We start from the raw sequence: 17819 nt of genomic DNA, 5'->3' as shown, positions 1-17819 counted from the left end.
GTTGAAGGGTGGGAGTGAGGTTCCAGCTCCCACATCCCTTGACAGCTTTTTCTTCACTTAGAGCTGCTTTACTGAAGTGAGAGTCATGCTTCACAAAATGTAAAAGTGATGGTGTTCTGCATTAGTGTTTCATTGTTGTCACAGACAGATACAACTTAAGGGAAAAATTATTTGGGCTCACAATTACCTAAGGTCCAGTCCTCCATCACTTGGCTCTGCATTTCTGGGCCTGTTGTGCATCAGGACATCATGGCAGCATAAGTGGGTAGAGGAGCAGAACTTTTCATCTTATAGTGACCAGGAAGCAGAGATAGAAAAAGAGAGAGGGGGGAGGAGCCAGGGATTAGACCTCCCAAAGGACTCCATCAGTGACCAACCTATTTCACCCATCCCCCCAGATGGTCTAAAACCTCAAAATAGTACCACCAGCTGGGAACCAAGCACCTAACATACTATCCTGTGGGGGACACTTATATCTAAGCCATAACAGAAACAAAGACCATGAGCTCCAAAGGATCACTAAAGACCTGAGGAACCTGCGGCACAGCTGCCCCAGCATAGGGAGGGCCACCTCTGTCGCTATTCAGCCTGAAGAGCAGAGTTCTAAGTGAAAGCCATGGAGTTGCCCTCCTTCCTCCACCCATCTCAACCATGCCTCCTCCCCACCCTTCCTCTGCCTTTAGCTCCCAAGCCCGCCAGAACACAACTTAGAGGAAGTTCCATGTCATGACACAGCCATAAGGCCAGGCCAGCTGCCCAGCCTCAGACAATGAACCACTCTGGGATGTACCTCCTTTTCTGACACATTTGTATCTCCAGTTCAGTTGCTGGCTGCCTACCAACATTTATCCCTTGGTATCCAGGCCTGCCCCAAATAGTCCTGCCCCTGGGGATCAAGTGGCACCCACTGCCATGGGCGCTGTGAGTAGAGGAAGTCTAGGCCTAAGCCAGTAAGTATGTAGGACCAACCTGAGCTCCACTCGTGTTCTCCTGAGTTGAGGTGTGGTTCTCTAATGATTTTGTGGTAGTGCTAGATCCAGTTTGAGATAGTGAAGTATGGAAATGATTCCTTGCACTTTGAAAAAAAGAGTTAGCCAGAGAAAGAAACACCTTCCATTTCCCTGGACATGTGGGAATGAAACTATAAGAGCTGCTGCCATTTTGAAGAAAGCCAGACTGAGGACGAAGCCAATTCAGTTGAGGGTAGAAACATAAAGAATCATTGAGAGTCTACCACCACATCACCCTGAATGAACCAGATCTCGTCTGATTTTAGAAGCTAAGCAGGGTTGGGCCTGGTTAGTACTTGGATAGGAGAACCACCTAGAGATGGATCACAGTCCCTGGATTAAGATAGCCCTGACATCCACTCCAACACTGATCATGCTTAGGTGAGAATAAACTTTATGGTTTGGCACCTTACAGAGGTGGTTTCCTTTCATCTGACTTAAGCAAGATCTGCAGTTTCTTTGGGGAAATCCCCACCCTTGCAAATCCCTCTCTGGTGGACACACCTTCTCTGTGGCTAGTCAGTGTGACTCAAGGGTTGATACTGCAGACTGATATCACAGGATGGTTTGGATTAATAGCCATGTGGCTTAGCTTGGTCCCTCCTGCATTGCCTTTAAAATGCTCCTCTGGAACCAAGACTATAGGCTTTGAGGCCAAGGGAAAAATAGAGAAGCTGTGTGGATTCCTCCAAATCCAGTTCTCTACCTCCTGGAGAGAGTAGCTTCCTATGGCAGAGGTCCCAGATTCTCTCAAGAGAGGCAGAAAGAAGTAGAGCCAGACCACCAGGGCACCTGGCTCAAACCCTAGCTTTGCTGCTTGTGAGTAATTTTGACTTTAAGCAAGTTATCAGGTGTCTCCATGTCATGAAATGGAAGGGCACATGACCTGGGAGGGTTACTGAGGACCAAGTTCATCATTCATGAACGTCTTTAAATGACACGTGACACTAAGCATGGAATCACACTTAGCTATTATTAGTAATGTTATTCTCACTATTATTTGTAGGAATGGGGAAATCAATCAAATTAGTTTCTTCAGCTTTTGTTTTGTTTTGTTTTCATGTGATTTCATTTTTATTTTTCCCTGAGGAGTGGGGTCTGCAAGCCTAAGGCTGTGCTTCTCAGCAGCATCGATGTACACATCCACACTGGGCAGACATGCAGGGCAGAGCAAGCTGGGGTCCGGTTTGTCCACTGACCAGTAACCAAGGTCTCGGGCACTTGGTCCCAAAGCAAGCCTGGGGCCCTTGGTCTTCCCAAGCATGAATGAGAACAGATACTCTCCAGCCAGCACTGTGAGTCCTGGAGCTAGAGAAACTAAATCAACAACAAATCAACCAACAGACTTAACAATCAGCAAAACCAGTGATCAACAGAAAGTTAAGCAGAGAATCCTTGTGCCCAGCTTGGCGGCTGGCACCTGTGCAAGAGCAGCACTGATAACCAGAGAGGAGTCTCAGGCCCCAAGACCCTGTATTTGTTCTAGGTCTCCAATCTCCTTTCCAGATATTTCTGGTGGAGTTTCATTTCTTATCAGCAGAGAGGTAAATGGAAGCCCTCTAAGAAGAGTCCCACCATGGAGACAGGGCAGGGAGAAGCAGGGCTGTATCAGGAAGAGGTGGGGATAGGGAGAAATCAAACTGAGAAAGATGATAGATGAATAGGCTGGTGGGGGACTGAATTTTTGCCCTCATGTGTCTCATGTGTCCCTACCATTGCCCTGCTGTACACCCACCAAAAACCCAGCTTGGGAAAGGACCTCAGGGAAGGTTGGGTCTCTTCTCTTTGGACCACCTTACGTCCAAGCCAACTGTGTGGCTGCAATTAGATACAGGCTGTGGCACTGTGCCTGCTCAGAGCATTCTCCAGGGCCTTGGCTGTCACACACAAGCTCCTTGTAAGTCACTTCCTCACAGGACTAATGAGTAGCCTTTGGCATTTTGCTTCTTCTAGACTCCTGGGGCTACATGGATGCTGGGGATGCTGTCAGAGCCACTATTATTCAACCCATGAACATCCTCGAAGCCACAACCATTTTTTCTGTCAGAACTAGTGTGGCAACTATGTCCTTTCCTATCTGGAAACGTATGGGCCAGGTCTGTCCCATCCTCTTTGTGTGCACACCCGTTGTCAGCTCCTAGTAGGGCTCCCTTTTTCTAATTGGGTGCCAGTGACAGGATTTGCTTTGGCCAGAGGAATGTTAGCAAGGGGGTCCAAGGGCAGCTTAAAAGTGCTGGTTGGGGGCTGGAGAGATGGCTTGGCGGTTAAGCGCTTGCCTGTGAAGCCTAAGGACCCTGGTTCGAGGCTCGGTTCCCCAGGTCCCAAGTTAGCCAGATGCACAAGGGGGCGCATGCGTCTGGAGTTCGTTTGCAGAGGCTGGAAGCCCTGGCTCGCCCATTCTCTTTCTCTCCCTCTATCTGTCTTTCTCTCTGTGTCTGTCGCTCTCAAATAAAAAAAAAAAAAGTGCTGGTTGGTAATCACAGAACTTGGGAGGCAGAGGTAGGAGGACAGTCGAGAGTTTGAGGCCACTGTGAGACTACATAGTTAATTCCAGGTCAGCCTGGACCAGAGTGAGACCCTACCTCAAAAAACCAAAAATAAGTAAATAAACAAAAAGTGCTGGTTGGGGCCAGCAAGATGGGTCAGCAGTTAAGGGAGCTTGCTTGCAAACCATGTTGACCCAGGGCTCAAATCCCCAGCACCCACATAAAGCCAGCTGCAAAGTGGCACATGCATCTGCAATCCCAGCATACCTATGACAATGGATGACAGAGCCAGGAGAATCCAAGTTCATGGGCCAGCCAGTCTGATGTTCCTTTACAGTTTGGCAGTTCACCTGCACTAGCAAGACACCCTGTCACCAACAAGATGGAGCATAGGCACCTCCAAGTTGTCCTCTAGCTTCCACATGCAATCTGTGGTGGCATGCACACTGATATCTCTCTTTGTGTCTCTCACACACACATGAATAAATAAAACTTACTTTAAAAAAAAAAACCCGGAGGGCTGGAGAGGTGGCTTAGCAGTTAAGCGCTTGCCTGTGAAACCTAAGGACCCCGGTTCAAGGCTCGGTTCCCCAGGTCCCACGTTAGCCAGATGCACAAGGGGGCGCACGTGTCTGGAGTTCATTTGCAGAGGCTGGAGGCCCTGGCGCGCCCATTCTCTCTCTCTCCCTCTATCTGTCTTTCTCTCTGTCTGTCGCTCTCAAATAAATAAATAAAAAATTTAAAAAGAAAACTGGAAAAAGTGCTGGCAAGTGGAGCTTGGTCACTGCCCCTATTCCACAGACAAGGGGACAACTCGGATGACCTGCCGGTGGAATAGTCACCTCAGCCAAAGGTACCATAGACCAGCCAGCAACCAGGACCAACACCCGAGGGACCCGAGGCCAAGTCAGCAGCCTGAAGACTGAGAAGCTAAACGGTCACTTGTTGCTTTAAGCCGCAACATCCCAGGGTGAACCATCACATAGCATCCCTGTGGCAGTAGTGAGGCTCCTTTCTGGTGCCATGAGCTCTCCATTCTTGTCAGAGAGGAGCTGCCAGCCATGCAAAGCCTGAGGATGCAGGCAGAAATATGGGTAAAAATATGGGTGTCTGCCACCACCCACAGCTGATCGTCATGAGCACCCACAGAGAGCAGAGAAAGAGGAGGTGTGGGGTGCCTTGGTAGGTTTATTGAGCACCTATGAGAAGCAATGCATGGTCTGGGGCCATGGTCCCCAGGGGTGAGTCACATCCAGGCTCTACCATTTGAACTTGTCTCTGCAGGCCCAGAGCTGGCTTGTGAGCCCACAGGCCATGTAAGAACTCTTCATTCTCTCCTCCCCCATGTTTCCTTGAAGCCCTCCACCTCCAGGACTGAGTCATGAGGCCTATGACCCTGGGGAAGGAGAGGCTGGAAAGTCCTGGATCCTCCAGATCTGTGTCTCAGAGCCATCAGCCTTCTGGGGAACTGCCCTGGCAGAAGAAAGCTATCTCTTCCCCCAGAGGTATGCCTCTTTCCCAGGATAGCCCATGTCCAGTGACTAATGAACTTGGGGATATAAACCTTGGTCCCTTCACCCCATCTTGGGACACACTGGAGAGTCATCCCAGCTGAGAACTCTGAAGCCCTTGAGAGAGCACCATAAAATCCAGCTTTTTGTTTCTGCTGACCTTCCCACCAGCCAAGGATGATCCTTAAAGGATACCTGCCTTAGTTTCCTGTTGCTGACCCAGAATACCAACACTGGGTGGTTCGTAAGGAACTGGCACATTCTAGCACATAGGTAATGGAGACTGAGAAACCAAGAGCATGACACCTACATCCGGCAAAGGGTCTCAAGCTGCTGCATGTAGTGAAGGAAAACCAGGAGGATAAGCAAGCAAATACAGAAGTGACAAAACACAAGAGGCAGCCTCACTGTGTAACAACTGGGTCTTGAGGTAACTAACCCATTCCTATCACAGCAGGATGGATGCTCGTGGCCCAAACACCTTTTAAGGGCTCCACCTCCTCTCAACACTGTTCCACTATGAATAAAGTTTCCACATGAGTTCTGAAGGACAAAAACCACGTGGAAACCACAGCCATAGCCTAGCACATCCTGTAGACCAGGGTCCACCTCAGAAGGGACGACTGTGGGAGCCAGGATGTGGTAGGTTTTCAGGAGGAGCGAAGAAAGAAGTTCTGTCTTTGACTCCCTTGGGCCCTTCAGAGTTAAAAGAAGCCAGGAAGATTTTGTGTGCTTGAGAAGAAGGCCTAGGGAGCCCGATAAGGGCCTACTCAATGGTTTGCTAGAACTTGCCATTATGTGAGGATGTGGCTCTGAGGTCCGCGGATCAGATTGCTCAGGGAAGGGGTTGAAAGGTGGGTGCAGCCTTGCGGGGGAGTCACGGGGCCTATAGGAAATGAGCTGGACCAACCGGTGGCATAAACTGCAAATAGCCCAAGCAGAGGTGACCCCAAGGTAGTCAGTACTCTGCACAAGACACCCAAGAATCCCACACCAAGAGAGACCTGCCACAACCCAGCTCTCCCCCTGCACTAGAGTGATAGGAAATTAATGAATCTATTTAATCTTCGTCCTCCTGAGGCTAGTACAGTCATCCTTCTATATCTGCAGGACATTGTTCCTGGAATCTCTACAGATACCAAAATCTGCAGACACTCAAGTCCTTTTTTTTAAAAAAATTTTTTTTGTTATTTTTATTTATTTATTTGAGAGTGACAGACAGAGAGAGGAAGAGGCAGATAGAGAGAGAGAGAATGGGCACACCAGGGCCTCCAGCCACTGCAAACGAACTCCAGACGCATGTGCCCCCTTGTGCATCTGGCTAACGTGGGTCCTGGGGAGTTGAGCCTCAAACCAGGGTCCTTAAACTTCACAGGCCAGCGCTTAACCGCTAAGCTGTCTCTCCAGCCCTCAAGTCCTTTGTAGAAAGTGAATGCCATAATATTTGCACAGAACCTATGCACATCTTTCTCTGTGCCTTAATTGATCTCCAGATGGCTTCTAGGTCTAATATAATGTACATGCTATGCAGGATGGCAATACTATGTCATTAGGGAATGCACACAAAAAAGAAAAGGTTTGTACATGTTTGGTATGGATGCAATTTTTTTTATTATGTTTTTTGACCCAGGTTTGGTTAAGTCCTTGGATGAGGGTCTCATGGATATAAATGACCATTATGTCAATCATCTTGACACCCCAGCCTAATGGAAGTGGGGTTAGGGCTCCCTAGTCAGAGGAAAGTCTGACTTGGAGGGAAAATTCTCTGAGGTCTGCACATAAGTCCTAGTGAAAATGTCAGGCTGGCTCTCAAGGCTCAGCTAGGGTTGAACAGTCTGCTTCCTGGCTCTTTCTGGTGGCGGCTGGCACCGCTCCAGTCCTCCCTGGTTGTTGGCTGCAGACATTAATCAGTTCTTTACACATGGACCTCTCCACCTCTCTGGCAGCCCAAAATATGGCGCCGGCTGGTCTTTCCCAGAACCCCCAGCTCTGGGCAAAGGCAGTCATTTTGTAGCCTGCTAATCTTGGAAGTGGCATCCTATGATCGTGGCCCTATTCTACTTAGTGGAAGTGAGGCAGTACATGGCAGGGATCAACGGAGCCATCTGAAAGTCCTCCTGCACACAGGCATCATGGGAGGGATGAGTCACAGTCATGACCAAGGAGCTGGAAAAGACAGAACTGAGTGCAAAAGGGTCACTACAGAGCCTGGTCCACTGCCCCTCCCCCCCGGCTGTAGCAGACTATCAGCAACCAGGCTGGGTCCACTTCCTGTAGCTGTGGGTCCCTGCTTCAAGGGAACCTTCAGTCCTGAGGTTTTTACCATCCTCTCCTCACCCCTTTGCTCTTGTCCTCTCCCTGCAGTTGTTCCCTTGCTGTCCCACCCGGATCAGAGGTTTGCCCGTACACGCTTTGTCAACATTAGTAATTAGTTGCTGCAGATTCTGTTCAAAGAGCCAGGCTGAATTCTGCCTCTACCTGGACCCTAAGTGATCCATTAGGACTCCCATGCCTGGAGTTTCATGTGGGCTAATCTAGCTGCGAACCTCCACTGAGAACCCTCCAAAGTGGCCAGGATCACTTCCTTCTCCTGGTTTTACGGGGAGGGGCTCCCTTGCTCATGACCTCACAGCTGCAGGTAGAGCCAAGTATTCACATCTGTCCCTCGGCCCTGCAAAACAAAGTTCAACCTGGCTTCTCGGAAAAGGCAAAGACTGAGGACTCCAGGGCTGAGTTGCTCCCATGTTTAGGGGCATTTTCTATAGTTTGTAAAGACAGCTGGGCACTACTTAAGGGAGAGGATTATGACAGTGTGGCTGAGGACGGTGGGGGGGGGGGTTGGACTGTGCCTTGACCCTCTTGGTGAGGGACACAAGTCCAAGAACCAGTTCAGCTCCAACCCCACCATGCTGCATACCATGGCATCTCCTGGACCTGCCCGTGACAGCTGATTCTGCTCTGGCCTCCAGCTCAGCTGACCACAGACACCACACTAGGACCTTGAAGAAGCCCACAGGGCTGCAGGAAGGGTGCTGAGTAATACTTAGCTCCAAGAAGATGGCAAGGAACACACATTTCAGTCCACTCCTCCATGTGGGAGCATGTTTACTTGCCTAGAACAGCCTACTGATGGTGTGAACACAGTGAAACTAAGGCCTGTGGCTTCACCACACACAGAGACGTGTCATAAAAGGATCGACCATTTCTGAACTTTTCCACCAACACCGCCGTGCTTCTTGTTCCTTCCTCTGAGGTCATGGGCCAGCCCTTGGAAGCAGCCAAGCCTCTGCTGGCACGTGGGAGGTTTAAAGACAGCTCACCACAGAGAAACACACATTTCAGAAAATTACCCGGTGGACACTATTACTAGGCCACTCATTCTGCTGCCTCCACTTTTTCCGTCATTTCAAGAACTGAGATGTCATGCTGCAGTCACCCCATGCTACCTTTTTATTTTTCTTCTTTTTGAGGTATTGTCTCACTCTAGCTCAAGCTGACCTGGAATTCACTATGTAGTCTCAGGGTGGCCTCGGGCTCATAGCCATCCTCCTACCTCTGCCTTCCGAGTGCTGGGATTAAAGACATGCACCACCACGCCTGGCCTCCATGCTATTTTGAATGTCCTTCAAAGGCCCACGTGTAAAAGGCTTGGTCCTCAAGGTGGTATCGTGGGAAGGATGTGGCACCTTCAGAAAGAGGGACCTCATGTGAAGCTCTTGGGCCATTGGGAGGGTGACAGGGTTGTGGAAGTCTAGCACCCTCCTTCTTCTTCTCTTCTTCTAAACACAAGGTAAGCAGCTTGCATCAACACACACTCCTGCCTGATGTGTTGCCTCACTGAAGCAGTGGGAGCAGCCGCTCATAGAACGGAGCCTTTGAGACGGTGGACCGAGATGAGTCTGTTCTAAGTGAGTGTTCTCAGGTAGTCGGCGGTAACAGAAAACGGACACTGTGCTTGGAAGGCACATGGCTGCACGTGGCTCCCTCAATGCAGACAATCCATCAGGTACAGGTGAGCTATTTGGGAGGTGGCCTCCAGAGGCTCAGGTGGAGGAGCAAAGGGGAATCAGGAAACAGGAGGAGACGCCTGGAGAGCCCATGATTGAGGACCTTCCACTGTATACAATGGGCTCAAGCCACTTGCCCTCATTTGGGCTTGGGACACAGGCTTCTGATGTCCCCTTATACACAGTCTCTGATTCCCTCGTGTGGTGGTTTGATACATGTACTCCCCATAAACGTATGTGTTCTGAATGCTAGGTTCCCAGCTGATGGAAATTCAGGAATTCCCACTTCTTGGAGGAAGTATATTGTTAGGGGGCAGGCATATGGGTGTTATAGCCAGTTTCCCATTGCCAGTGTTTGACACACTCTCCTGTTCCTGTTGTCCACCTGATGTTGGCGAGGAGGTGATGTCCACCCTCTGCTCATACCATTGTTTTCCCCTGCTATCGTGGAGTTTCCCCTCAAGACTGTAAACCAAAATAAACCCTTTTTGCTCACAAGCTGCTCTGGCCAAGTGTTTTCTAGCAGCAATGTGAACCTTACTGCAACACCATGGATGACAGGCCCTGGAGGTACAGACTCCCTGGGCAGGTTAGGGCTGTGTCTGAAGAGATCAGAGCATGTTTCCAAGGTTGTGAGGAAGGACACCAGCCCTGTGTGGGGCACCATAGCCTCTTCTCAGTCATAGGAGCCTCGATTCTCTTATCAGTGAAATGGGGCTAATGTTAGTGGGACAGTTTGAAGAGGCGTGATAACAAATATACTTCTATGCACATGGTCAGGGCTTTGTTAAGTGCTGATTCCATAAGTGGTGTCTTCATGTGGCTGCCTCAGTTCTACTTTAACATACCTAGCAATACTGCAGGGCTATAGGCCAGAGCACTGTCCTGAAGTGTCCCAGCCATGGGGTTGGGGAGGCCATAATGGTCAGCCAGGCCAAGCAGGGTTGCTACCTGTTCAGTGACAGTAGCTAGTGCTCAAGATAACCCACAGGATCACTGCCACCTACTCGTGCCCGCAGACTTACCCACTTGGCCCTCTGGCCTGAGCAGCCACCTGCTCCCAGCTGCAGGAGGCCCAGCCACCTGACCTTTCCCTCCCAACATCATTTTCCATTCTGCTGTTTTGGGTCAGGCCTGGAAATTTTCTGGGAGGGGTGATCAGGAAGGATTGCTCTGAGGCTTGACATTGTTTCAGGACCGGCTTGCCTAAGCCTTAAGAACCTGATAGAAAGAAGAGCTTCCCCCAGAGTCATGGCTGCTCGCCACGGGGGCCTCAGATGGACGGCAGGGGCAACATAAAGGGCAGAAGCTCCCCTGGCCCATCTGTGCCCAGAATGCTTCAGCAGTGCCCTCCTGCCAGCAACCGAGCTTGGATTTTGAAGCTCAGGCCAAGTGCCAATTTGTCACCAGGGTCTGGACTCTAGCCTGAGCCTTGCTTTGCCTTACCAATTTAGAGGGTAAGGAGGCTGCCCCTCTTAGGCAGAGAGGCAGCACAACCTGTCCCGCTGCGGAGCTAGGAGGAGGGGCGTTTCCGGGCCTGATCCGGGGAGATCCGTGGATCAGTGCTGCGGGTCACGGGCTGCTCTTTCCGATCCATCTGGCCAGACTGTGAAGGCAGAAGGGAAAAGGCCAGGATCCCAGGCCCACTTCCCAGGTCTCCAGGTATGTGGAGCTCCTGGTCTGCTCTCCACCTGTGTGCCCACTCTACAACTGTGCCCCACATGAGAGAGCAAAGGATCTACCCACCGGGGTTTTCAGCAACCTCAGAGAAAGTTAGCTCTAGTCCTATACATGGGTCACCTACCATGAGTGCCAGCTCTGCCACCCCAGCCAGCCTTCAGGAAGCTGGCCAGCAGCTTTGCCTCCCCATGTGGGCTGTCAGGGGTCACAGCCCCATCTTTGTCCCAGATTACCTTGGCATTTTAGGCCAAGACACATTGTACTGCTACGTCTTTGGCTGGCAACTGCTTTCAGGCCCTGCTGGTACCTTTCAGGCGTCTTGCCCTCCCCACACGTCCTCAGGAAAGAGGCTGGTCCATTCTTCCCGAATGTTTCCAGCTCTCCACTGAGGAGCCACTTTAAACAGCTATGATCTCTGAGGGGAAAACCTTGATTCTGCCGCTCCACCTCTTCCACCTTTCCACCTTTCCTGTGGTGCAACTTGGGAGCACCTCAGCCGAATCTGTCTGCCTCCCCTCCCTGGGTCACAGTCATCTGCATTGATTAAGCAGAGACTGCCATGGGCTGTATGCCATGAAAATGACGCAGATGTAGGAGTCCAGCCTCCATCACAACACCAGCATAAGGAAAGCATCTAGAGTCTGAGATACATTCACAGGTCATTTTCTAGGTGGGGGAATAGATGGTTTGTGAGGTCAAATGATGAAAGCAGAAGTGGGATTAGAATCCAAGCCATCATGGTTCCCTGTTTCTCATGCAACTGCGACCTTGTGATGTGTAGTTTGTTGCTAAGATGTGGAGCAGGGTATTCCAGGCAAGACATCTCAGAGCCCTCAAAGCAAGCACAAAAGGACTCACGTGATCATGCCGCAGGCACTCCAGGAGACATCTCTGGGAAGCTTCCCAGCTGAAGGGTGAAACTGGAGGCACTAGGTGAGGAGCACCCAAGGACTGCTCTGAGGGGACATCTTCAGAGGAAGGACTGTGTGGTGGGGACAATGCACAAGTGTGGCAGAGGGTGGTGTGCTGCAGCAGATCAAGCTAGCTGGGAGTAGAGAGCAAGAGGGAAGCTTAGGGGTGTGGTCTGAGCTAGAAGGGATTGATGACCCCAAAGATTTGCCCAGAGAAAAGGTCCCCTGAACCCATCCAGTGTGGAGTAAAGTAGGATATGGAGAAGGAAAAGAGTTCTTAGTCAGAGCACCTGCTGCTGCCCACACAGGAGGTGACTTGGGGCTGGCAATTAAATCTTAAAACTTCCAGTCAACCAGGTGACTCGGTCACAAATGTAATGTGCCTTAATAGTCATAAGGCATTCTGCACAGGAAAGGGCTCCGTGAAGCTACAGAGAAGGACTCTGTCCTCCGGTGGTGGTGACCTCCTCACTTCTGTTGCCATGGGACAGCAGCTTGTGGCAGGACCCCACAGACCCTCACCTTGAGTACAGACACCATGTAGCCCTACATCTAGCTACCTTCATGGGTTGATTGAGGTGATCTCCCAGACTCCTCTCTGGAGGGGGGGCCATGTCTATTGTTGGTTTTGCTTGGCACATGTGGAAACTCTTTAACAACCACCTCTGCCCTCTGCGGCCTCAGCTTTGCTCTCCCTTAGGTCTTTCCTCATCTCCTGAGACCTCCTGCCCTAAAATTACTTATCGTCCTATGGGACTGACATCTCAGCTATGTCATCATTGTACTTTTGGTCGGTGACAGAGCATCTGGCACGTAGTAGATGCTTTTGTAAACAAGAAAAAGAAAATGGGCTTGACTAACTGGGTGGATGTATGCATGAATGGAAAGATGGATAGATAAGTGAATGGATGGATAAATAGATGCATGCATGATGGATGAAAGGATGAGTGGATGGGAGGGTAGAAGGATGGATCGATGGATGCACTGATGTGTATTTGGGGGGGTGAATGAATGTGAATGTGTGAAATCTGTTCCCAGTGTTTGTATGTCGGGGGGGAATCATGAAAAGCCCTTTTGAGTTGGGGAGAGGTCAAAGGTGGCCCCTGCTGGCTGATTTACCAATCTTGCTGTTTTTTTTCGGGGGGGGGGGGACTCAGGGCTGCAGTGACAGGAAAGTAGGCTGAGTAACATGACCAGAGCACTCACAGCCTTGGGAAGCAGTGTCCACATGGATGGGGATGGCCCAGCTCAGGCTGAGGCAAGTGAATGACTGAGGCAGTGCAAAGCACACACACACACACACACACACACACACATATATGTACCTATATATACATATATACATGTAGAATCAGTCTTTGGAGACCTCTGCTATATGTTTTCATGTGTTCAGATACTCATACATACATACAAAATATCTGCACATTGTAAGTAAGCATATATAGTTCATATATGTACATGCATATATAATTATTTAAATTACCTTTTACCTGTACATAAATATAAACTTTTATACATTAAGAAAGTACCAGTACATATGATGTCTCACTACAGGTGTACATTATATAATGTTCAAATAAGGGTAAATAGTTTCTCAAACCTTATCATTTCTTTAAGAGCAAAATATTGAAAATCTTCTAGTTTTTATTAAACACACACAGAGAGGCATTTTATTAATTAATTAATTAATTTAGTTTTTTTGTGGTAGGGTCTCACTTTAGTCCAGGCTGACCTGGAATTCACTATGTAGTCTCAAGGTGGCCTTGAAGTCACAGTTGCGTTGCTTGTAGAAATCACCCAACCAAGAGCAGCTTGTGGGAAAAAGAGGTTTATTTTGGTTACAGGCTTGAGGGGAAGCTCCATGATGGCAGGGGGAAACAATGGCATAAGCAGAGGGTGGACATCACCCCTAGCCAACATAAGGTAGTCAGTAGCAACAGGAGAGTGTGCCACACACTGGCATGGGAAAACTGGCTATAACACTCATAGGCCTGCCCCCAACAATACACACCTCCAGCAGGCATTAATTCCCCAATCTCCATCAGTGGAGAACCTAGCATTCAGAACACCTAAGTTTATGTGGGACACTTGAATCAAACCAGCACATTCTACCCCTGACCCCCACAAACTGATATCCATATATGATATAAAATACAATGCATTCAGTCCAACTTTACAAGTTCCCATAGTTTTTTTTTTTATCAACTCCAGTGATGTTCATACATCCCCATACTCCAAGATCTTTTAACTGAGCCATAATGCCAAAAAATAACCTCAAAAGACCCATATGGCACAGAATAAACATTCACACTGCAAAAGATGGCATTGGGCATAGCAAAGAAATACTCAAGCAATAAATGATTTAAAACAACCAGGGTAAACATCAAACTCTGTAGCTCCAAGTCTGATAATTCTAACCAGCAACAAGTCTCTGATATTCCAATTCCACCCCTCTAGTTAGGCTACTCACAGTCCTGGAAAACTTCACCAGGGCCAGCAGCTTTCCTTAGCAGCCACCTCATGGTCCCAGCATCTCCATTGGGTCTCCACTGTAATCCACATTATATCCTCATGGCTTCATGGGGTCTCCATGTAGACATCCAGCAAACCTGCTTCACACTGCCCATGGCCATTTCCAAAACACAAGACCGTGTTGCAAATTCAGTAACCCTCTCTTTACTGCATTTCTTATACTCCACAATACCAGGTAGGGTGCCAATTTGTTAATCCAGGGGGGAATAAAGCAGACTTTGAAGAACAAGACACTCCTTGAGCACTCAGGCCCCTTCAAAAGAGTCTACATTCTTTCTGTTGTCCCAGTGCAAGTCAGCTAGCCCAATCTCAAAGTTTGTAATCTCTCAATCACAGCTGAACAAGCCACAGGTCACCCAAAGATTTTTCTTTCTGTGCCATATCCCTCTGCTCACACCAGTTCGTTTCTACGCAAAGCAACCCTGTACAATTTCTCAGGACACAGGCATAACAGCAAGCTTCCCACACAAACTGCTAGCCCAGTCCAGGCAAAGCTCTTTCTCACCCTTATAAGCCAAACCTCACAGTCCATGGTTCTTACTGCATTCAGACCTTTCAACTCTGACCAGAATCAGCTGTACTTACAGCACTGCAAGGCATCTCTTAGGCCAAAGTTTCAAATCCTCCCACATTCCTCTTGAAAATCAGCTCCAAAAGGCCAAAGCCACACAGTCAGGTGTCTAACAGCAACCCCACTCTAGGTACCACTTTACTGTTGTAGTCAGGTTCACATTGCTGGTAGAAATCACCCAACCAAGAGAAGCTTCTAGGAAAAAGAGGTTTATTTTGCCTTACAGTCTTGAGGAAAAGCTCCACTCATACGTACCCAATGTATGCGCATGCGCACACACACACCTATACACATATGAACATGTACTCACACATGCAAGCTCACCACACATACATATGCATACAAAAACAAGAATATGAATATAGTTTGCTGGCCTACATACCAAGACCTCACTTAGAAGATCAAAACTGAAACACAGTGGTGGCAAGCAAAGCTGAGTCCCTAAGTATACGGGACATGGCTGTTGTGAGCCAGGGATTCCTACTGTGTGTGGCCAAGAGTCTGAGGTCTAGAGTAGGCCAATGATGGTCATCCTTGGAGACTGCTTTCCTGGACCTGAAGTTTTGGAGCAGGGCCATGGGACAAATCCTGGCCAGTGCTCAGAGCTGATACTTCCATGGGATTCCTTCCCTCTGAAGAGGAAGCAAAGCTCAAGATGGTGACCTTCTAAGTCTCAATTGTTATAACAAAATTCCTGAGATTGGGCAACTTATAACTTGTAGAAATGTATTGTCTCATAGTTCTGAATGCCAGGAAGTCCAAGTTCAAGCAAATGGGAGGTTCAGTGTCTGGTGAGGGCTGCTTCCTGCTCTCAGGATGGTACATTGACACTGCATCCACACAGTGGGGATGAGCAGAAGGGGAAGAAAGCCTACCTAGTTCTTTCTAGTCTTCTACCGGGCACTGATGAGAGTGGGACTCTAGTGGCCTGACGCCTCCTAAAGGATCCGTCATTAGTGGTGCAGCCATGGGGATTAAGTTTCAGCATGAATTTTTGGAAGGATATAAACATTCAAATCATAGCAGTGGCTACCCTATTCCACGGCCCTGGAGAGACAAGAAATCAGTTCCCAAGACGCGTTTCACGAGCAAGAGACACCTCTGCTGCTAAGTCATGGCTATCCAGGTTTCTTACTGCTGCCCTCCCTAACCTATTAGGGCAAGCTCAAGGCCTACATATTCTTAATAATCACTAGAAAATCACTTTATTTCCCATTTATCCATGAAAAGGATATGCTGGTTCTGAGACTCTTGCTGGTTCCTTGGCCAGTCCTTTCTTTAGGCAACATTGTGGACAGCATGAATGGTTAAACTCCTCCAACCTCTTCCCTAGCCTGAGCACCTAAGACAGCCCCCAACCACTCACCCTGGGTTATAATTTCAGCTGTAATATTCCTTGAAAACAACATGTGACTCCAAGTCAGGCTGAGGAGCTGCAGTGAATGGGTGGCCTCCAGGCAAGGCGTCCCCTGGAAGCAGGGGCCCCTGTTGGCATAGAAAGCTCTTTTCACACTTGCCTTATTTTTTGCTGCAGCTAGCCAGCAGGGAGAAATCTCTCTGTCTGAGGGAATGCAGTGGGAAGCAGGGAGCTGCTATGTGCACATAACCTTGGCAACCCCCCTCCCTACCTGGTACACATCCCACACCCTATGCATTGCCCTAAGTGCCCCATGGGCAGGAAAAGTCATCCACTAAGCAGCTTCTAGCTCCAGGCCAGCAGCAGGCTGATGTGTGTGTGTGTGGGGGGGGTGTATTTATTTATTCATTTTAACAATATCCTGCCAATTGATTTCTGTGGAGAAGGGAAACTGCAGCCACTTCTCTGCGGACAGCTTGAAAGCCCAAGATACTGTATCCACATCTATTTCCTGCTGGCTCCCAGCAGCATGACCTTGGGCATGTCACCCACCAGGTCCCTCGTCCCTGTCATTGCCAACATTTAACTGAAGCCTAGTAAGGCCGGAAGCTGCCTTGGTAATGTGCAGGAAGTAGCTGCCCTGAGTACATTCTCATTTGCAGGCACAGAGGTTAAGTGATTTAATGGGGGTCACGCAGCTGGTGGCAGCAGATGACAAAGTGCTTATTTAGCACAGTGCTTGCCTTTGAGGACATGATTGCTTGGATGTGTGTTGCCAAGATCCGTCTCCATTTTATGCCCTCTGCCAGTTTACCCCTGGCTCTGTGTGTGTGTGTGTGTGTGTGTGGCGTATACATGTTTGTCCAGGTACAAGAGCCTGTCAGAGAGAGGTGCCAGATAACACTCTTCTGCCTCATTTCCCTGAGACACTCTCTCTCACAGGACCTAGAGCTTGCCATTGTTATGCTGGCTGACCACAGAGCTCCGGAGATTCTACTGCGTCTGCCTCCTCGGTGCTGGGATTACAGGCCTGCGCAGCCATGCCCAGCTTTTTATCGGGGTGCTAGAAATTGAACTTGGGGCCTCATGCTTGTGCACCAAGTGCTCTAACCCCCTGGACTGTCTCCCCACCCTGGCCTTTATTATTGTTTAACCCCTCTCGTTCCCTGGCTGGAACAGCACGAGGGCACTATGGTCAGCTGTGACTGCAGCATGTGGAGACCCACTGGGCCAACCCACCTGCAGTGTCTGGGAGCTTGCCTGGACATGGGAGAAGCCACCAAAGGAAAGCGTATCCTGGTGGGTAACAGTAGTGAGAGGCTATTGGCATGTCCCAAGGGAGGTGAGGGGACGAGGTGGACACAGGAGCTGAAAGTGGGAAGGAGCCCTTCTACAGTGACCCCCTTGGACTCAACACAGACAGAAGCCAGCATGGCAGTCCCCAGAACCACAGGCTGGAGTGCCAGGAATGCCAGCCCTCTAGGGTACTGGGCTAAGCAAGAGCAGCAAGCTGGGGGAGGGGGAGGGGCATGGCCCTTCTGAAAGAGGTGTGTGTGGGGTGCAGGGGAGAGGGACACAGGGCATATTGGCTGCTCCTAGAGACCTAGATAAGTATATAATGCCCAGCTGAAAACATGTGTGGTCCCTTGCTAGCTCTTGGGAGTCCTTCTATCTTCCTCCTTATTGTTAACTGAGGTTGATGACAATATCCAGGCATAGATTTTGGCAACATCAGTTTGGCAAAGATGAGTCCT

Source organism: Jaculus jaculus, chromosome 3 (assembly GCF_020740685.1).
Source record: "Jaculus jaculus isolate mJacJac1 chromosome 3, mJacJac1.mat.Y.cur, whole genome shotgun sequence".
NCBI lineage: Eukaryota > Metazoa > Chordata > Mammalia > Rodentia > Dipodidae > Jaculus > Jaculus jaculus.
The sequence above is the reverse complement of the archived record's forward strand: the minus strand, read 5'-3'. Positions refer to the sequence as shown.